This window comes from Ictalurus punctatus, chromosome 10 (genome assembly GCF_001660625.3).
Source record: "Ictalurus punctatus breed USDA103 chromosome 10, Coco_2.0, whole genome shotgun sequence".
Taxonomy (NCBI): domain Eukaryota; kingdom Metazoa; phylum Chordata; class Actinopteri; order Siluriformes; family Ictaluridae; genus Ictalurus; species Ictalurus punctatus.
In genome coordinates this window covers 4,346,553-4,368,412 of record NC_030425.2, presented here as the reverse complement: position 1 = coordinate 4,368,412, position 21,860 = coordinate 4,346,553, and the positions used below count along the sequence as shown (strand labels likewise).

At 39.6% G+C, this 21,860-nt stretch overlaps 7 non-coding genes across 7 annotated transcripts; all 7 read left to right on the top strand.

Annotated features, from left to right (window-relative positions):
- Nucleotides 1–454: 454 nt before the first annotated feature.
- Nucleotides 455–526, top strand: trnaq-uug (transfer RNA glutamine (anticodon UUG)). Its single transcript has one exon. It is a non-coding gene; the product is annotated as a tRNA-Gln (tRNA).
- Nucleotides 527–6,637: 6,111 nt separating this feature from the next.
- trnaf-gaa (transfer RNA phenylalanine (anticodon GAA)) lies at nt 6,638–6,710 on the top strand. The gene has a single exon. It is a non-coding gene; the product is annotated as a tRNA-Phe (tRNA).
- Nucleotides 6,711–6,855: 145 nt separating this feature from the next.
- Nucleotides 6,856–6,927, top strand: trnaq-cug (transfer RNA glutamine (anticodon CUG)). The gene has a single exon. It is a non-coding gene; the product is annotated as a tRNA-Gln (tRNA).
- Nucleotides 6,928–9,596: 2,669 nt separating this feature from the next.
- Nucleotides 9,597–9,669, top strand: trnaf-gaa (transfer RNA phenylalanine (anticodon GAA)). Its single transcript has one exon. It is a non-coding gene; the product is annotated as a tRNA-Phe (tRNA).
- Nucleotides 9,670–9,792: 123 nt separating this feature from the next.
- trnaq-cug (transfer RNA glutamine (anticodon CUG)) lies at nt 9,793–9,864 on the top strand. Its single transcript has one exon. It is a non-coding gene; the product is annotated as a tRNA-Gln (tRNA).
- A 6,377-nt stretch (nt 9,865–16,241) lies between these two features.
- trnaq-uug (transfer RNA glutamine (anticodon UUG)) lies at nt 16,242–16,313 on the top strand. The gene has a single exon. It is a non-coding gene; the product is annotated as a tRNA-Gln (tRNA).
- Nucleotides 16,314–18,077: 1,764 nt separating this feature from the next.
- trnaq-uug (transfer RNA glutamine (anticodon UUG)) lies at nt 18,078–18,149 on the top strand. The gene has a single exon. It is a non-coding gene; the product is annotated as a tRNA-Gln (tRNA).
- The last annotated feature ends 3,711 nt before the right edge of the window (nt 18,150–21,860 follow it).

Genomic DNA, 21,860 nt, shown 5'->3' with positions numbered 1-21,860 from the left:
TTGCTCTAAGAATAAAATTCCAATCAAGATGTACATGGACCATTTCTGATTTTTGTTTGATACAGTACCGATTTTGTTTGCATTGCCCAAAACAACTCAGTTGGGAGACATTGAATCCATTGATCCGTCAACAAACATCGGTAGAACCTACCAATACTTAAAGGGAAAAAGGGAAAAGTTTAATCAAGCGAGTGTTTCCAAAGTTGTGGCTCAACAAGTAAGTTCTGGCTTACAAGTGAGTTGAAATAGCTCAGTTGGGAGAGCCTCAGACTGAATATCTGAAGGTCCCTGGTGCAATCCCAGGTTCGGCATTCCTCTGGTATCTTGACAACAGCGGCATAATCACTGGCCTTTTAGGTAGTAGCTGCTTGCCAGAAGCCTGACAATGTAATTACTGCTTGGTCAGAATGTGGCTGTAATTGCCTGGAAAAGAATACAATCAACAAAACACCTTGGTTCCATGGTGTAATGGTTAGCACTCTGGACTTTGAATCCAGTGATCTGAGTTCAAATCTCAGTGGAACCTGACAAGAGTTAGCATAGGTACCTCTATGAAACTAGACAAACTGTTGTGTCAGAAACTTAGCTTCTTTGGTCCATGATGTTGAGCCCACATTTGCTTTTTCTGACTAACATGGCTGGGGTACTGGAGCTCTGATGCTGGCAGGTTCCTGCTTGCTCTAAGAATAAAATTCCAATCAACATGTACATGGACCATTTCTGATTTTTGTTTGATACAGTACTGATTTTGTTTGCATTGCCCAAAACAACTCAGTTGGGAGACATTGAATCCATTGATCCGTCAACAAACATCGGTAGAACCTACGAAAACTTAAAGAAAAAAAGGGAAAAGTTTAATCAAGAGACTGTTTCCAAAGTTGTCGCTCAACAAGCAAGTTCTAGCTAAAAAGTGAGCTGAAATAGAAAAACTGTCTTGTCAGAAACTTAGCTTTGTACCAAGTTATTTCTGAGGTCCCAGACAAATTCAAAATGTGAATAGGGTACAATTCAGCGTTTTGTTTTATACACTACTGATTTGTGTGCAGTGGCCAAAATTACTCAGTTTGGAGACTTTCAATCCAGTGATCCCATTTCACATCTCTTGTAAAGATGATTCTGGGGCTAATTCTGTTGAAGGTGAACATGGGCCAAGGCTGAATTCTTTGGTCCATAATGCTGAGCCCACTTTTGCTCATTCTGACTAACATGGCTGGGGTACTGTTAGTCTGGAGCTCTGATGGTGGCAGGTTCCTGCTTGCTCTAAGAATAAAATTCCGATCAACATGTACATGGACCATTTCTGATTTTTGTTTGATACGGTACTGATTTTGTTTGCATTGCCCAAAACAACTCAGTTGGGAGACATTGAATCCATTGATCCGTCAACAAACATCGGTAGAACCTACGAATACTTAAAGAAAAAAAGGGAAAAGTTTAATCAAGAGACTGTTTCCAAAGTTGTGGCTCAACAAGCAAGTTCTAGCTTAAAAGTGAGCTGAAATAGACAAACTGTCTTGTCAGAAACTTAGCTTTATACCAAGTTATTTCTGAGGTCCCAGACAAATTGAATAGGGTACAATTCAGCGTTTTGTTTTATACACTACTGATTTGTGTGCAATGGCCAAAATTACTCAGTTTGGAGACTTTCAATCCAGTGATCCCATTTCACATCTCTTGTAAAGATGATTCTGGAGCTAATTCTGTTGAAGGTGAACATGGGCCAAGGCTGAATTCTTTGGTCCATGATGTTGAGCCCACATTTGCTTATTCTGACTAACATGGCTGGGGTAATGTTAGTCTGGAGCTCTGATGGTGGCAGGTTCCTGCTTGCTCTAAGAATAAAATTCCAATCAACATGTACATGGACCATTTCTGATTTTTGTTTGATACGGTACTGATTTTGTTTGCATTGCCCAAAACAACTCAGTTGGGAGACATTGAATCCATTGATCCGTCAACAAACATCGGTAGAACCTACGAATACTTAAAGAAAAAAAGGGAAAAGTTTAATCAAGAGACTGTTTCCAAAGTTGTGGCTCAACAAGCAAGTTCTAGCTAAAAAGTGAGCTGAAATAGACAAACTGTCTTGGCAGAAAATTAGCCTTGTACCAAGTTATTTCTGAGGTCCCAGACAAATTGAAAATGTGAACAGGGTACAATTCAGCGTTTTGTTTTATACACTACAGATTTGTGTGCAGTGGCCAAAATTACTCAGTTTGGAGACTTTCAATCCAGTGATCCCATTTCACATCTCTTGTAAAGATGATTCTGCAGCTAATTCTGTTGAAGGTGAACATGGGCCAAGGCTGAATTCTTTGGTCCATGATGTTGAGCCCACTTTTGCTTATTCTGACTAACATGGCTGGGGTACTGGAGTTCTGATGGTGGCAGGTTCCTGCTTGCTCTAAGAATAAAATTCCAATCAAGATGTACATGGACCATTTCTGATTTTTGTTTGATACAGTACCGATTTTGTTTGCATTGCCCAAAACAACTCAGTTGGGAGACATTGAATCCATTGATCCGTCAACAAACATCGGTAGAACCTACCAATACTTAAAGGGAAAAAGGGAAAAGTTTAATCAAGGGAGTGTTTCCAAAGTTGTGGCTCAACAAGTAAGTTCTAGCTTAAAAGTGAGCTGAAATAGACAAACTGTCTTGTCAGAAACTTAGCTTTATACCAAGTTATTTCTGAGGTCCCAGACAAATTGAATAGGGTACAATTCAGCGTTTTGTTTTATACACTACTGATTTGTGTGCAATGGCCAAAATTACTCAGTTTGGAGACTTTCAATCCAGTGATCCCATTTCACATCTCTTGTAAAGATGATTCTGTAGGTAATTCTGTTGAAGGTGAACATGGGCCAAGGCTGAATTCTTTGGTCCATGATGTTGAGCCCACTTTTGCTTATTCTGACTAACATGGCTGGGGTAATGTTAGTCTGGAGCTCTGATGGTGGCAGGTTCCTGCTTGCTCTAAGAATAAAATTCCAATCAAGATGTACATGGACCATTTCTGATTTTTGTTTGATACAGTACTGATTTTGTTTGCATTGCCCAAAACAACTCATTTGGGAGACATTGAATCCATTGATCCGTCAACAAACATCGGTAGAAACTACCAATACTTAAAGAAAAAAAGGGAAAAGTTTAACCAAGAGACTGTTTCCAAAGTTGTGGCTCAACAAGCAAGTTCTAGCTAAAAAGTGAGCTGAAATAGACAAACTGTCTTGTCAGAAACTTAGCTTTGGACCAAGTTATTTCTGAGGTCCCAGACAAATTGAAAATGTGAACAGGGTACAATTCAGCGTTTTGTTTTATACACTACAGATTTGTGTGCAGTGGCCAAAATTACTCAGTTTCGAGACTTTCAATCCAGTGATCCCATTTCACATCTCTTGTAAAGATGATTCTGGAGCTAATTCTGTTGAAGGTGAACATGGGCCAAGGCTGAATTCTTTGGTCCATGATGTTGAGCCCACTTTTGCTTATTCTGACTAACATGGCTGGGGTACTGGAGTTCTGATGGTGGCAGGTTCCTGCTTGCTCTAAGAATAAAATTCCAATCAAGATGTACATGGACCATTTCTGATTTTTGTTTGATACAGTACCGATTTTGTTTGCATTGCCCAAAACAACTCAGTTGGGAGACATTGAATCCATTGATCCGTCAACAAACATCGGTAGAACCTACCAATACTTAAAGGGAAAAAGGGAAAAGTTTAATCAAGGGAGTGTTTCCAAAGTTGTGGCTCAACAAGTAAGTTCTAGCTTAAAAGTGAGCTGAAATAGACAAACTGTCTTGTCAGAAACTTAGCTTTATACCAAGTTATTTCTGAGGTCCCAGACAAATTGAATAGGGTACAATTCAGCGTTTTGTTTTATACACTACTGATTTGTGTGCAATGGCCAAAATTACTCAGTTTGGAGACTTTCAATCCAGTGATCCCATTTCACATCTCTTGTAAAGATGATTCTGTAGCTAATTCTGTTGAAGGTGAACATGGGCCAAGCTGAATTCTTTGGTCCATGATGTTGAGCCCACTTTTGCTTATTCTGACTAACATGGCTGGGGTACTGTTAGTCTGGAGCTCTGATGGTGGCAGGTTCCTGCTTGCTCTAAGAATAAAATTCCAATCAAGATGTACATGGACCATTTCTGATTTTTGTTTGATACAGTACCGATTTTGTTTGCATTGCCAAAACAACTCAGTTGGGAGACATTGAATCCATTGATCCGTCAACAAACATCGGTAAAACCTACCAATACTTAAAGGGAAAAAGGGAAAAGTTTAATCAAGGGAGTGTTTCCAAAGTTGTGGCTCAACAAGTAAGTTCTAGCTTAAAAGTGAGCTGAAATAGACAAACTGTCTTGTCAGAAACTTAGCTTTATACCAAGTTATTTCTGAGGTCCCAGACAAATTGAATAGGGTACAATTCAGCGTTTTGTTTTATACACTACTGATTTGTGTGCAATGGCCAAAATTACTCAGTTTGGAGACTTTCAATCCAGTGATCCCATTTCACATCTCTTGTAAAGATGATTCTGTAGCTAATTCTGTTGAAGGTGAACATGGGCCAAGCTGAATTCTTTGGTCCATGATGTTGAGCCCACTTTTGCTTATTCTGACTAACATGGCTGGGGTACTGTTAGTCTGGAGCTCTGATGGTGGCAGGTTCCTGCTTGCTCTAAGAATAAAATTCCAATCAAGATGTACATGGACCATTTCTGATTTTTGTTTGATACAGTACCGATTTTGTTTGCATTGCCCAAAACAACTCAGTTGGGAGACATTGAATCCATGGATCCGTCAACAAACATCGGTAGAACCTACCAATACTTAAAGGGAAAAAGGGAAAAGTTTAATCAAGGGAGTGTTTCCAAAGTTGTGGCTCAACAAGTAAGTTCTAGCTTAAAAGTGAGCTGAAATAGACAAACTGTCTTGTCAGAAACTTAGCTTTATACCAAGTTATTTCTGAGGTCCCAGACAAATTGAATAGGGTACAATTCAGCGTTTTGTTTTATACACTACTGATTTGTGTGCAATGGCCAAAATTACTCAGTTTGGAGACTTTCAATCCAGTGATCCCATTTCACATCTCTTGTAAAGATGATTCTGTAGCTAATTCTGTTGAAGGTGAACATGGGCCAAGCTGAATTCTTTGGTCCATGATGTTGAGCCCACTTTTGCTTATTCTGACTAACATGGCTGGGGTACTGTTAGTCTGGAGCTCTGATGGTGGCAGGTTCCTGCTTGCTCTAAGAATAAAATTCCAATCAAGATGTACATGGACCATTTCTGATTTTTGTTTGATACAGTACCGATTTTGTTTGCATTGCCCAAAACAACTCAGTTGGGAGACATTGAATCCATTGATCCGTCAACAAACATCGGTAGAACCTACCAATACTTAAAGGGAAAAAGGGAAAAGTTTAATCAAGCGAGTGTTTCCAAGGTTGTGGCTCAACAAGCAAGTTCTAGCTAAAAAGTGAGCTGAAATAGACAAACTGTCTTGTCAGAAACTTAGCTTTATACCAAGTTATTTCTGAGGTCCCAGACAAATTGAATAGGGTACAATTCAGCGTTTTGTTTTATACACTACTGATTTGTGTGCAATGGCCAAAATTACTCAGTTTGGAGACTTTCAATCCAGTGATCCCATTTCACATCTCTTGTAAAGATGATTCTGTAGCTAATTCTGTTGAAGGTGAACATGGGCCAAGCTGAATTCTTTGGTCCATGATGTTGAGCCCACTTTTGCTTATTCTGACTAACATGGCTGGGGTACTGTTAGTCTGGAGCTCTGATGGTGGCAGGTTCCTGCTTGCTCTAAGAATAAAATTCCAATCAAGATGTACATGGACCATTTCTGATTTTTGTTTGATACAGTACCGATTTTGTTTGCATTGCCCAAAACAACTCAGTTGGGAGACATTGAATCCATGGATCCGTCAACAAACATCGGTAGAACCTACCAATACTTAAAGGGAAAAAGGGAAAAGTTTAATCAAGGGAGTGTTTCCAAAGTTGTGGCTCAACAAGTAAGTTCTAGCTTAAAAGTGAGCTGAAATAGACAAACTGTCTTGTCAGAAACTTAGCTTTATACCAAGTTATTTCTGAGGTCCCGGACAAATTGAATAGGGTACAATTCAGCATTTTGTTTTATACACTACTGATTTGTGTGCAATGGCCAAAATTACTCAGTTTGGAGACTTTCAATCCAGTGATCCCATTTCACATCTCTTGTAAAGATGATTCTGGAGCTAATTCTGTTGAAGGTGAACATGGGCCAAGGCTGAATTCTTTGGTCCATGATGTTGAGCCCACTTTTGCTTATTCTGACTAACATGGCTGGGGTACTGTTAGTCTGGAGCTCTGATGGTGGCAGGTTCCTGCTTGCTCTAAGAATAAAATTCCAATCAACATGTACATGGACCATTTCTGATTTTTGTTTGATACAGTACCGATTTTGTTTGCATTGCCCAAAACAACTCAGTTGGGAGACATTGAATCCATTGATCCGTCAACAAACATCGGTAGAACCTACCAATACTTAAAGGAAAAAAGGGAAAAGTTTAATCAAGTGAGTGTTTCCAAAGTTGTGGCTCAGCAAGTAAGTGCTAGCTTAAAAATGAGCCGAAATAGCTCAGTTGGGAGAGCGTCAGACTGAAGATCTGAAGGTCCCTGGTTCAATCCCGGGTTTCGGCATTGTTCTTGGTATCTTGATGACAGCGGCATAATCACTGGCCTTTTAGGTAGTAGCTGCTTGCCAGAAGCCTGATAACAAAATTGCTGCTTGGCCAGTATGTGGCTGTAATTGCCTGGAAAAAAAACACAATCAGTGAAACAGCTTGGTTCCATGGTGTAATGGTTAGCACTCTGGACTCTGAATCCAGTGATCTGAGTTCAAATCTCAGTGGAACCTGACAAGAGTTAGCATAGGTGCCTTTATGCAACTAGACAAACTGTCTTGTCAGAAACTTAGCTTTTTTGGTCCATGATGTTGAGCCCACATTTGCTTATTCTGACTAACATGGCTGGGGTACTGGAGCTCTGATGGTGGCAGGTTCCTGCTTGCTCTAAGAATAAAATTCCAATCAACATGTACATGGACCATTTCTGATTTTTGTTTGATACAGTACTGATTTTGTTTGCATTGCCCAAAACAACTCAGTTGGGAGACATTGAATCCATGGATCCGTCAACAAACATCGGTAGAACCTACCAATACTTAAAGAAAAAAAGGGAAAAGTTTAATCAAGAGACTGTTTCCAAAGTTGTGGCTCAACAAGCAAGTTCTAGCTTAAAAGTGAGCTGAAATAGACAAACTGTCTTGTCAGAAACTTAGCTTTATACCAAGTTATTTCTGAGGTCCCAGACAAATTGAATAGGGTACAATTCAGCGTTTTTGTTTTATACACTACTGATTTGTGTGCAGTGGCCAAAATTACTCAGTTTGGAGACTTTCAATCCAGTGATCCCATTTCACATCTCTTGTAAAGATGATTCTGGAGCTAATTCTGTTGAAGGTGAACATGGGCCAAGGCTGAATTCTTTGGTCCATGATGTTGAGCCCACTTTTGCTTATTCTGACTAACATGGCTGGGGTACTGTTAGTCTGGAGCTCTGATGGTGGCAGGTTCCTGCTTGCTCTAAGAATAAAATTCCAATCAACATGTACATGGACCATTTCTGATTTTTGTTTGATACAGTACTGATTTTGTTTGCATTGCCCAAAACAACTCAGTTGGGAGACATTGAATCCATTGATCCGTCAACAAACATCGGTAGAACCTACCAATACTTAAAGAAAAAAAGGGAAAAGTTTAATCAAGAGACTGTTTCCAAAGTTGTGGCTCAACAAGCAAGTTCTAGCTTAAAAGTGAGCTGAAATAGACAAACTGTCTTGTCAGAAACTTAGCTTTATACCAAGTTATTTCTGAGGTCCCGGACAAATTGAATAGGGTACAATTCAGTGTTTTGTTTTATACACTACTGATTTGTGTGCAGTGGCCAAAATTACTCAGTTTGGAGACTTTCAATCCAGTGATCCCATTTCACATCTCTTGTAAAGATGATTCTGGAGCTAATTCTGTTGAAGGTGAACATGGGCCAAGGCTGAATTCTTTGGTCCATGATGTTGAGCCCACTTTTGCTTATTCTGACTAACATGGCTGGGGTACTGTTAGTCTGGAGCTCTGATGGTGGCAGGTTCCTGCTTGCTCTAAGAATAAAATTCCAATCAACATGTACATGGACCATTTCTGATTTTTGTTTGATACAGTACTGATTTTGTTTGCATTGCCCAAAACAACTCAGTTGGGAGACATTGAATCCATTGATCCGTCAACAAACATCGGTAGAACCTACGAATACTTAAAGAAAAAAAGGGAAAAGTTTAATCAAGAGACTGTTTCCAAAGTTGTGGCTCAACAAGCAAGTTCTAGCTTAAAAGTGAGCTGAAATAGACAAACTGTCTTGTCAGAAACTTAGCTTTATACCAAGTTATTTCTGAGGTCCCGGACAAATTGAATAGGGTACAATTCAGTGTTTTGTTTTATACACTACTGATTTGTGTGCAGTGGCCAAAATTACTCAGTTTGGAGACTTTCAATCCAGTGATCCCATTTCACATCTCTTGTAAAGATGATTCTGGAGCTAATTCTGTTGAAGGTGAACATGGGCCAAGGCTGAATTCTTTGGTCCATGATGTTGAGCCCACTTTTGCTTATTCTGACTAACATGGCTGGGGTACTGGAGCTCTGATGGTGGCAGGTTCCTGCTTGCTCTAAGAATAAAATTCCAATCAACATGTACATGGACCATTTCTGATTTTTGTTTGATACAGTACCGATTTTGTTTGCATTGCCCAAAACAACTCAGTTGGGAGACATTGAATCCATTGATCCGTCAACAAACATCGGTAGAACCTACCAATACTTAAAGGGAAAAAGGGAAAAGTTTAATCAAGGGAGTGTTTCCAAAGTTGTGGCTCAACAAGTAAGTTCTAGCTTAAAAGTGAGCTGAAATAGACAAACTGTCTTGTCAGAAACTTAGCTTTATACCAAGTTATTTCTGAGGTCCCAGACAAATTGAATAGGGTACAATTCAGCGTTTTGTTTTATACACTACTGATTTGTGTGCAATGGCCAAAATTACTCAGTTTGGAGACTTTCAATCCAGTGATCCCATTTCACATCTCTTGTAAAGATGATTCTGGAGCTAATTCTGTTGAAGGTGAACATGGGCCAAGGCTGAATTCTTTGGTCCATGATGTTGAGCCCACTTTTGCTTATTCTGACTAACATGGCTGGGGTACTGTTAGTCTGGAGCTCTGATGGTGGCAGGTTCCTGCTTGCTCTAAGAATAAAATTCCAATCAAGATGTACATGGACCATTTCTGATTTTTGTTTGATACAGTACCGATTTTGTTTGCATTGCCCAAAACAACTCAGTTGGGAGACATTGAATCCATTGATCCGTCAACAAACATCGGTAGAACCTACCAATACTTAAAGGAAAAAAGGGAAAATTTTAATCAAGTGAGTGTTTCCAAAGTTGTGGCTCAGCAAGTAAGTTCTAGCTTAAAAATGAGCCGAAATAGCTCAGTTGGGAGAGCGTCAGACTGAAGATCTGAAGGTCCCTGGTTCAATCCCGGGTTTCGGCATTGTTCTTGGTACATAGCTGCTTAGGTAATAGCTGCTTGCCAGAAGCCTGATAACAAAATTGCTGCTTGGCCAGTATGTGGCTGTAATTGCCTGGAAAAAAAACACAATCAGTGAAACAGCTTGGTTCCATGGTGTAATGGTTAGCTCTCTGGACTCTGAATCCAGTGATCTGAGTTCAAATCTCAGTGGAACCTGACAAGAGTTAGCATAGGTGCCTTTATGCAACTAGACAAACTGTCTTGTCAGAAACTTAGCTTTTTGGTCCATGATGTTGAGCCCACATTTGCTTATTCTGACTAACATGGCTGGGGTACTGGAGCTCTGATGGTGGCAGGTTCCTGCTTGCTCTAAGAATAAAATTCCAATCAACATGTACATGGACCATTTCTGATTTTTGTTTGATACAGTACTGATTTTGTTTGCATTGCCCAAAACAACTCAGTTGGGAGACATTGAATCCATGGATCCGTCAACAAACATCGGTAGAACCTACCAATACTTAAAGAAAAAAAGGGAAAAGTTTAATCAAGAGACTGTTTCCAAAGTTGTGGCTCAACAAGCAAGTTCTAGCTTAAAAGTGAGCTGAAATAGACAAACTGTCTTGTCAGAAACTTAGCTTTATACCAAGTTATTTCTGAGGTCCCAGACAAATTGAATAGGGTACAATTCAGCGTTTTGTTTTATACACTACTGATTTGTGTGCAGTGGCCAAAATTACTCAGTTTGGAGACTTTCAATCCAGTGATCCCATTTCACATCTCTTGTAAAGATGATTCTGGAGCTAATTCTGTTGAAGGTGAACATGGGCCAAGGCTGAATTCTTTGGTCCATGATGTTGAGCCCACTTTTGCTTATTCTGACTAACATGGCTGGGGTACAGTTAGTCTGGAGCTCTGATGGTGGCAGGTTCCTGCTTGCTCTAAGAATAAAATTCCAATCAACATGTACATGGACCATTTCTGATTTTTGTTTGATACAGTACTGATTTTGTTTGCATTGCCCAAAACAACTCAGTTGGGAGACATTGAATCCATTGATCCGTCAACAAACATCGGTAGAACCTACGAATACTTAAAGAAAAAAAGGGAAAAGTTTGATCAAGGGACTGTTTCCAAAGTTGTGGCTCAACAAGCAAGTTCTAGCTAAAAATTGAGCTGAAATAGACAAACTGTCTTGTCAGAAACTTAGCCTTGTACCGTTATTTCTGAGGTCCCAGACAAATTTGAAAATGTGAATAGGGTACAATTCAGTGTTTTGTTTTATACACTACTGTTTTGTGTGCAGTGGCCAAAATTACTCAGTTTGGAGACTTTCAATCCAGTGATCCCATTTCACATCTCTTGTAAAGATTATTCTGGAGCTAATTCTGTTGAAGGTGAACATGGGCCAAGGCTGAATTCTTTGGTCCATCATGTTGAGCCCACTTTTGCTTATTCTGACTAACATGGCTGGGGTACAGTTAGTCTGGAGCTCTGATGGTGGCAGGTTCCTGCTTGCTCTAAGAATAAAATTCCAATCAACATGTACATGGACCATTTCTGATTTTTGTTTGATACAGTACTGATTTTGTTTGCATTGCCCAAAACAACTCAGTTGGGAGACATTGAATCCATTGATCCGTCAACAAACATCGGTAGAACCTACGAATACTTAAAGAAAAAAAGGGAAAAGTTTAATCAAGAGACTGTTTCCAAAGTTGTGGCTCAACAAGCAAGTTCTAGCTAAAAAGTGAACTGAAATAGACAAACTGTCTTGTCAGAAACTTAGCCTTGTACTGTTATTTCTGAGGTCCCAGACAAATTGAAAATGTGAATAGGGTACAATTCAGTGTTTTGTTTTATACACTACTGTTTTGTGTGCAGTGGCCCAAATTACTCAGTTTGGAGACTTTCAATCCAGTGATCCCATTTCACATCTCTTGTAAAGATGATTCTGAAGCTAATTCTGTTGAAGGTGAACATGGGCCAAGGCTGAATTCTTTGGTCCATGATGTTGAGCCCACTTTTGCTTATTCTGACTAACATGGCTGGGGTACTGTTAGTCTGGAGCTCTGATGGTGGCAGGTTCCTGCTTGCTCTAAGAATAAAATTCCAATCAAGATGTACATGGACCATTTCTGATTTTTGTTTGATACAGTACCGATTTTGTTTGCATTGCCCAAAACAACTCAGTTGGGAGACATTGAATCCATTGATCCGTCAACAAACATCGGTAGAACCTACCAATACTTAAAGGGAAAAAGGGAAAAGTTTAATCAAGGGAGTGTTTCCAAAGTTGTGGCTCAACAAGTAAGTTCTGGCTTAAAAGTGAGCTGAAATAGACAAACTGTCTTGTCAGAAACTTAGCTTTGTACCAAGTTATTTCTGAGGTCCCAGACAAATTGAAAATGTGAATAGGGTACAATTCAGCGTTTTGTTTTATACACTACTGATTTGTGTGCAGTGGCCAAAATTACTCAGTTTGGAGACTTTCAATCCAGTGATCCCATTTCACATCTCTTGTAAAGATGATTCTGGAGCTAATTCTGTTGAAGGTGAACATGGGCCAAGGCTGAATTCTTTGGTCCATGATGTTGAGCCCACTTTTGCTTATTCTGACTAACATGGCTGGGGTACAGTTAGTCTGGAGCTCTGATGGTGGCAGGTTCCTGCTTGCTCTAAGAATAAAATTCCAATCAACATGTACATGGACCATTTCTGATTTTTGTTTGATACAGTACTGATTTTGTTTGCATTGCCCAAAACAACTCAGTTGGGAGACATTGAATCCATTGATCCGTCAACAAACATCGGTAGAACCTACGAATACTTAAAGAAAAAAAGGGAAAAGTTTAATCAAGAGACTGTTTCCAAAGTTGTGGCTCAACAAGCAAGTTCTAGCTAAAAAGTGAACTGAAATAGACCAACTGTCTTGTCAGAAACTTAGCCTTGTACTGTTATTTCTGAGGTCCCAGACAAATTGAAAATGTGAATAGGGTACAATTCAGTGTTTTGTTTTATACACTACTGTTTTGTGTGCAGTGGCCCAAATTACTCAGTTTGGAGACTTTCAATCCAGTGATCCCATTTCACATCTCTTGTAAAGATGATTCTGAAGCTAATTCTGTTGAAGGTGAACATGGGCCAAGGCTGAATTCTTTGGTCCATGATGTTGAGCCCACTTTTGCTTATTCTGACTAACATGGCTGGGGTACTGTTAGTCTGGAGCTCTGATGGTGGCAGGTTCCTGCTTGCTCTAAGAATAAAATTCCAATCAACATGTACATGGACCATTTCTGATTTTTGTTTGATACAGTACTGATTTTGTTTGCAATGCCCAAAACAACTCAGTTGGAAGACATTGAATCCATTGATCCGTCAACAAACATCGGTAGAACCTACCAATACTTAAAGGGAAAAAGGGAAAAGTTTAATCAAGCGAGTGTTTCCAAGGTTGTGGCTCAACAAGCAAGTTCTAGCTAAAAAGTGAGCTGAAATAGACAAACTGTCTTGTCAGAAACTTAGCTTTGTACCAAGTTATTTCTGAGGTCCCAGACAAATTGAAAATGTGAATAGGGTACAATTCAGCGTTTTGTTTTATACACTACTGATTTGTGTGCAGTGGCCAAAATTACTCAGTTTGGAGACTTTCAATCCAGTGATCCCATTTCACATCTCTTGTAAAGATGATTCTGGAGCTAATTCTGTTGAAGGTGAACATGGGCCAAGGCTGAATTCTTTGGTCCATGATGTTGAGCCCACTTTTGCTTATTCTGACTAACATGGCTGGGGTACAGTTAGTCTGGAGCTCTGATGGTGGCAGGTTCCTGCTTGCTCTAAGAATAAAATTCCAATCAACATGTACATGGACCATTTCTGATTTTTGTTTGATACAGTACTGATTTTGTTTGCATTGCCCAAAACAACTCAGTTGGGAGACATTGAATCCATTGATCCGTCAACAAACATCGGTAGAACCTACGAATACTTAAAGAAAAAAAGGGAAAAGTTTAATCAAGAGACTGTTTCCAAAGTTGTGGCTCAACAAGCAAGTTCTAGCTAAAAAGTGAACTGAAATAGACAAACTGTCTTGTCAGAAACTTAGCCTTGTACTGTTATTTCTGAGGTCCCAGACAAATTGAAAATGTGAATAGGGTACAATTCAGCGTTTTGTTTTATACACTACTGTTTTGTGTGCAGTGGCCCAAATTACTCAGTTTGGAGACTTTCAATCCAGTGATCCCATTTCACATCTCTTGTAAAGATGATTCTGAAGCTAATTCTGTTGAAGGTGAACATGGGCCAAGGCTGAATTCTTTGGTCCATGATGTTGAGCCCACTTTTGCTTATTCTGACTAACATGGCTGGGGTAGTGTTAGTCTGGAGCTCTGATGGTGGCAGGTTCCTGCTTGCTCTAAGAATAAAATTCCAATCAACATGTACATGGACCATTTCTGATTTTTGTTTGATACAGTACCGATTTTGTTTGCATTGCCCAAAACAACTCAGTTGGGAGACATTGAATCCATTGATCCGTCAACAAACATCGGTAGAACCTACCAATACTTAAAGGGAAAAAGGGAAAAGTTTAATCAAGCGAGTGTTTCCAAGGTTGTGGCTCAACAAGCAAGTTCTAGCTAAAAAGTGAGCTGAAATAGACAAACTGTCTTGTCAGAAACTTAGCTTTGTACCAAGTTATTTCTGAGGTCCCAGACAAATTGAAAATGTGAATAGGGTACAATTCAGCGTTTTGTTTTATACACTACTGATTTGTGTGCAGTGGCCAAAATTACTCAGTTTGGAGACTTTCAATCCAGTGATCCCATTTCACATCTCTTGTAAAGATGATTCTGGAGCTAATTCTGTTGAAGGTGAACATGGGCCAAGGCTGAATTCTTTGGTCCATGATGTTGAGCCCACTTTTGCTTATTCTGACTAACATGGCTGGGGTACAGTTAGTCTGGAGCTCTGATGGTGGCAGGTTCCTGCTTGCTCTAAGAATAAAATTCCAATCAACATGTACATGGACCATTTCTGATTTTTGTTTGATACAGTACTGATTTTGTTTGCATTGCCCAAAACAACTCAGTTGGGAGACATTGAATCCATTGATCCGTCAACAAACATCGGTAGAACCTACGAATACTTAAAGAAAAAAAGGGAAAAGTTTAATCAAGAGACTGTTTCCAAAGTTGTGGCTCAACAAGCAAGTTCTAGCTAAAAAGTGAACTGAAATAGACAAACTGTCTTGTCAGAAACTTAGCCTTGTACTGTTATTTCTGAGGTCCCAGACAAATTGAAAATGTGAATAGGGTACAATTCAGCGTTTTGTTTTATACACTACTGTTTTGTGGGCAGTGGCCCAAATTACTCAGTTTGGAGACTTTCAATCCAGTGATCCCATTTCACATCTCTTGTAAAGATTATTCTGGAGCTAATTCTGTTGTAGGTGAACATGGGCCAAGGCTGATTTCTTTGGTCCATGATGTTGAGCCCACTTTTGCTTATTCTGACTAACATGGCTGGGGTAATGTTAGTCTGGAGTTCTGATGGTGGCAGGTTCCTGCTTGCTCTAAGAATAAAATTCCAATCAAGATGTACATGGACCATTTCTGATTTTTGTTTGATACAGTACCGATTTTGTTTGCATTGCCCAAAACAACTCAGTTGGGAGACATTGAATCCATTGATCCGTCAACAAACATCGGTAGAACCTACCAATACTTAAAGGGAAAAAGGGAAAAGTTTAATCAAGGGAGTGTTTCCAAAGTTGTGGCTCAACAAGTAAGTTCTGGCTTAAAAGTGAGCTGAAATAGACAAACTGTCTTGTCAGAAACTTAGCTTAATACCAAGTTATTTCTGAGGTCCCAGACAAATTGAATAGGGTACAATTCAGCGTTTTGTTTTATACACTACTGATTTGTGTGCAATGGCCAAAATTACTCAGTTTGGAGACTTTCAATCCAGTGATCCCATTTCTCATCTCTTGTAAAGATGATTCTGCAGCTAATTCTGTTGAAGGTGAACATGGGCCAAGGCTGAATTCTTTGGTCCATCATGTTGAGCCCACTTTTGCTTATTCTGACTAACATGGCTGGGGTAATGTTAGTCTGGAGCTCTGATGGTGGCAGGTTCCTGCTTGCTCTAAGAATAAAATTCCAATCAAGATGTACATGGACCATTTCTGATTTTTGTTTGATACAGTACCGATTTTGTTTGCATTGCCCAAAACAACTCAGTTGGGAGACATTGAATCCATTGATCCGTCAACAAACATCGGTAGAACCTACCAATACTTAAAGGGAAAAAGGGAAAAGTTTAATCAAGCGAGTGTTTCCAAAGTTGTGGCTCAACAAGTAAGTTCTGGCTTACAAGTGAGTTGAAATAGCTCAGTTGGGAGAGCCTCAGACTGAATATCTGAAGGTCCCTGGTGCAATCCCAGGTTCGGCATTCCTCTGGTATCTTGACAACAGCGGCATAATCACTGGCCTTTTAGGTAGTAGCTGCTTGCCAGAAGCCTGACAATGTAATTACTGCTTGGTCAGAATGTGGCTGTAATTGCCTGGAAAAGAATACAATCAACAAAACACCTTGGTTCCATGGTGTAATGGTTAGCACTCTGGACTTTGAATCCAGTGATCTGAGTTCAAATCTCAGTGGAACCTGACAAGAGTTAGCATAGGTACCTCTATGAAACTAGACAAACTGTCGTGTCAGAAACTTAGCTTTTTTGGTCCATGATGTTGAGCCCACATTTGCTTTTTCTGACTAACATGGCTGGGGTACTGGAGCTCTGATGCTGGCAGGTTCCTGCTTGCTCTAAGAATAAAATTCCAATCAACATGTACATGGACCATTTCTGATTTTTGTTTGATACAGTACTGATTTTGTTTGCATTGCCCAAAACAACTCAGTTGGGAGACATTGAATCCATTGATCCGTCAACAAACATCGGTAGAACCTACGAAAACTTAAAGAAAAAAAGGGAAAAGTTTAATCAAGAGACTGTTTCCAAAGTTGTCGCTCAACAAGCAAGTTCTAGCTAAAAAGTGAGCTGAAATAGAAAAACTGTCTTGTCAGAAACTTAGCTTTGTACCAAGTTATTTCTGAGGTCCCAGACAAATTCAAAATGTGAATAGGGTACAATTCAGCGTTTTGTTTTATACACTACTGATTTGTGTGCAGTGGCCAAAATTACTCAGTTTGGAGACTTTCAATCCAGTGATCCCATTTCACATCTCTTGTAAAGATGATTCTGGAGCTAATTCTGTTGAAGGTGAACATGGGCCAAGGCTGAATTCTTTGGTCCATGATGTTGAGCCCACTTTTGCTTATTCTGACTAACATGGCTGGGGTAATGTTAGTCTGGAGCTCTGATGGTGGCAGGTTCCTGCTTGCTCTAAGAATAAAATTCCAATCAAGATGTACATGGACCATTTCTGATTTTTGTTTGATACAGTACCGATTTTGTTTGCATTGCCCAAAACAACTCATTTGGGAGACATTGAATCCATTGATCCGTCAACAAACATCGGTAGAACCTACCAATGCTTAAAGGGAAAAAGGGAAAAGTTTAATCAAGAGAGTGTTTCCAAAGTTGTGGCTCAACAAGTAAGTTCTGGCTTAAAAGTGAGCTGAAATAGACAAACTGTCTTGTCAAAAACTTAGCTTTGTACCAAGTTATTTCTGAGGTCCCAGACAAATTGAAAATGTGAATAGGGTACAATTCAGCGTTTTGTTTTATACACTACTGATTTGTGTGCAGTGGCCAAAATTACTCAGTTTGGAGACTTTCAATCCAGTGATCCCAATTCACATCTCTTGTAAAGATGATTCTGCAGCTAATTCTGTTGAAGGTGAACATGGGCGAAGGCTGAATTCTTTGGTCCATCATGTTGAGCCCACTTTTGCTTATTCTGACTAACATGGCTGGGGTAATGTTAGTCTGGAGCTCTGATGGTGGCAGGTTCCTGCTTGCTCTAAGAATAAAATTCCAATCAAGATGTACATGGACCATTTCTTATTTTTGTTTGATACAGTACCGATTTTGTTTGCATTGCCCAAAACAACTCAGTTGGGAGACATTGAATCCATTGATCCGTCAACAAACATCGGTAGAACCTACCAATACTTAAAGGGAAAAAGGGAAAAGTTTAATCAAGCGAGTGTTTCCAAAGTTGTGGCTCAACAAGTAAGTTCTGGCTTACAAGTGAGTTGAAATAGCTCAGTTGGGAGAGCCTCAGACTGAATATCTGAAGGTCCCTGGTGCAATCCCAGGTTTGGCATTCCTCTTGGTATCTTGACAACAGCGGCATAATCACTGGCCTTTTAGGTAGTAGCTGCTTGCCAGAAGCCTGACAATGTAATTACTGCTTGGTCAGAATGTGGCTGTAATTGCCTGGAAAAGAATACAATCAACAAAACACCTTGGTTCCATGGTGTAATGGTTAGCACTCTGGACTTTGAATCCAGTGATCTGAGTTCAAATCTCAGTGGAACCTGACAAGAGTTAGCATAGGTACCTCTATGAAACTAGACAAACTGTCGTGTCAGAAGCTTAGCTTTTTTGGTCCATGATGTTGAGCCCACATTTGCTTTTTCTGACTAACATGGCTGGGGTACTGGAGCTCTGATGCTGGCAGGTTCCTGCTTGCTCTAAGAATAAAATTCCAATCAACATGTACATGGACCATATCTGATTTTTGTTTGATACAGTACTGATTTTGTTTGCATTGCCCAAAACAACTCAGTTGGGAGACATTGAATCCATTGATCCGTCAACAAACATCGGTAGAACCTACGAAAACTTATAGAAAAAAAGGGAAAAGTTTAATCAAGAGACTGTTTCCAAAGTTGTCGCTCAACAAGCAAGTTCTAGCTAAAAAGTGAGCTGAAATAGACAAACTGTCTTGTCAGAAACTTAGCTTTGTACCAAGTTATTTCTGAGGTCCCAGACAAATTGAAAATGTGAATAGGGTACAATTCAGTGTTTTGTTTTATACACTACTGATTTGTGTGCAGTGGCCAAAATTACTCAGTTTGGAGACTTTCAATCCAGTGATCCCATTTCACATCTCTTGTAAAGATGATTCTGGAGCTAATTCTGTTGAAGGTGAACATGGGCCAAGGCTGAATTCTTTGGTCCATGATGTTGAGCCCACTTTGGCTTATTCTGACTAACATGGCTGGGGTAATGTTAGTCTGGAGCTCTGATGGTGGCAGGTTCCTGCTTGCTCTAAGAATAAAATTCCAGTCAACATGTACATGGACCATTTCTGATTTTTGTTTGATACAGTACTGATTTTGTTTGCATTGCCCAAAACAACTCAGTTGGGAGACATTGAATCCATTGATCCGTCAACAAACATCGGTAGAACCTACGAATACTTAAAGAAAAGAAGGGAAAAGTTTAATCAAGAGACTGTTTCCAAAGTTGTGGCTCAACAAGCAAGTTCTAGCTTAAAAGTGAGCTGAAATAGACAAACTGTCTTGTCAGAAACTTAGCTTTATACCAAGTTATTTCTGAGGTCCCAGACAAATTGAATAGGGTACAATTCAGCGTTTTGTTTTATACACTACTGATTTGTGTGCAATGGCCAAAATTACTCAGTTTGGAGACTTTCAATCCAGTGATCCCATTTCACATCTCTTGTAAAGATGATTCCGGAGCTAATTCTGTTGAAGGTGAACATGGGCCAAGGCTGAATTCTTTGGTCCATGATGTTGAGCCCACTTTTGCTTATTCTGACTAACATGGCTGGGGTAATGTTAGTCTGGAGCTCTGATGGTGGCAGGTTCCTGCTTGCTCTAAGAATAAAATTCCAATCAACATGTACATGGACCATTTCTGATTTTTGTTTGATACAGTACTGATTTTGTTTGCATTGCCCAAAACAACTCAGTTGGGAGACATTGAATCCATTGATCCGTCAACAAACATCGGTAGAACCTACGAATACTTAAAGAAAAAAAGGGAAAAGTTTAATCAAGAGACTGTTTCCAAAGTTGTGGCTCAACAAGCAAGTTCTAGCTAAAAAGTGAGCTGAAATAGACAAACTGTCTTGTCAGAAACTTAGCTTTGTACCAAGTTATTTCTGAGGTCCCAGACAAATTCAAAATGTGAATAGGGTACAATTCAGCGTTTTGTTTTATACACTACTGATTTGTGTGCAGTGGCCAAAATTACTCAGTTTGGAGACTTTCAATCCAGTGATCCCATTTCACATCTCTTGTAAAGATGATTCTGGAGCTAATTCTGTTGAAGGTGAACATGGGCCAAGGCTGAATTCTTTGGTCCATGATGTTGAGCCCACTTTTGCTTATTCTGACTAACATGGCTGGGGTAATGTTAGTCTGGAGCTCTGATGGTGGCAGGTTCCTGCTTGCTCTAAGAATAAAATTCCAATCAAGATGTACATGGACCATTTCTGATTTTTGTTTGATACAGTACCGATTTAGTTTGCATTGCCCAAAACAACTCAGTTGGGAGACATTGAATCCATTGATCCGTCAACAAACATCGGTAGAACCTACCAATACTTAAAGGGAAAAAGGGAAAAGTTTAATCAAGAGAGTGTTTCCAAAGTTGTGGCTCAACAAGTAAGTGCTGGCTTAAAAGTGAGCTGAAATAGACAAACTGTCTTGTCAAAAACTTATCTTTGTACCAAGTTATTTCTGAGGTCCCAGACAAATTGAAAATGTGAATAGGGTACAATTCAGCGTTTTGTTTTATACACTACTGATTTGTGTGCAGTGGCCAAAATTACTCAGTTTGGAGACTTTCAATCCAGTGATCCCAATTCACATCTCTTGTAAAGATGATTCTGGAGCTAATTCTGTTGAAGGTGAACATGGGCCAAGGCTGAATTCTTTGGTCCATGATGTTGAGCCCACTTTTGCTTATTCTGACTAACATGGCTGGGGTAATGTTAGTCTGGAGCTCTGATGGTGGCAGGTTCCTGCTTGCTCTAAGAATAAAATTCCAATCAAGATGTACATGGACCATTTCTGATTTTTGTTTGATACAGTACTGATTTTGTTTGCATTGCCCAAAACAACTCATTTGGGAGACATTGAATCCATTGATCCGTCAACAAACATCGGTAGAACCTACCAATACTTAAAGGGAAAAAGGGAAAAGTTTAATCAAGGGAGTGTTTCCAAAGTTGTGGCTCAACAAGTAAGTTCTAGCTAAAAAGTGAGCTGAAATAGACAAACTGTCTTGTCAGAAACTTAGCTTTGTACCAAGTTATTTCTGAGGTCCCAGACAAATTGAAAATGTGAACAGGGTACAATTCAGCGTTTTGTTTTATACACTACTGATTTGTGTGCAGTGGCCAAAATTACTCAGTTTGGAGACTTTCAATCCAGTGATCCCATTTCACATCTCTTGTAAAGATGATTCTGGAGCTAATTCTGTTGATGGTGAACATGGGCCAAGGCTGAATTCTTTGGTCCATGATGTTGAGCCCACTTTTGCTTATTCTGACTAACATGGCTGGGGTACTGTTAGTCTGGAGCTCTGATGGTGGCAGGTTCCTGCTTGCTCTAAGAATAAAATTCCAATCAACATGTACATGGACCATTTCTGATTTTTGTTTGATACAGTACTGATTTTGTTTGCATTGCCCAAAACAACTCAGTTGGGAGACATTGAATCCATTGATCCGTCAACAAACATCGGTAGAACCTACGAATACTTAAAGAAAAAAAGGGAAAAGTTTAATCAAGAGACTGTTTCCAAAGTTGTGGCTCAACAAGCAAGTTCTAGCTTAAAAGTGAGCTGAAATAGACAAACTGTCTTGTCAGAAACTTAGCTTTATACCAAGTTATTTCTGAGGTCCCAGACAAATTGAATAGGGTACAATTCAGTGTTTTGTTTTATACACTACTGAATTGTTTGCAATGGCCAAAATTACTCAGTTTGGAGACTTTCAATCCAGTGATCCCATTTCACATCTCTTGTAAAGATGATTCTGAAGCTAATTCTGTTGAAGGTGAACATGGGCCAAGGCTGAATTCTTTGGTCCATGATGTTGAGCCCACTTTTGCTTATTCTGACTAACATGGCTGGGGTAATGTTAGTCTGGAGCTCTGATGGTGGCAGGTTCCTGCTTGCTCTAAGAATAAAATTCCAATCAACATGTGCATGGACCATTTCTGATTTTTGTTTGATACAGTACTGATTTTGTTTGGATTGCCCAAAACAACTC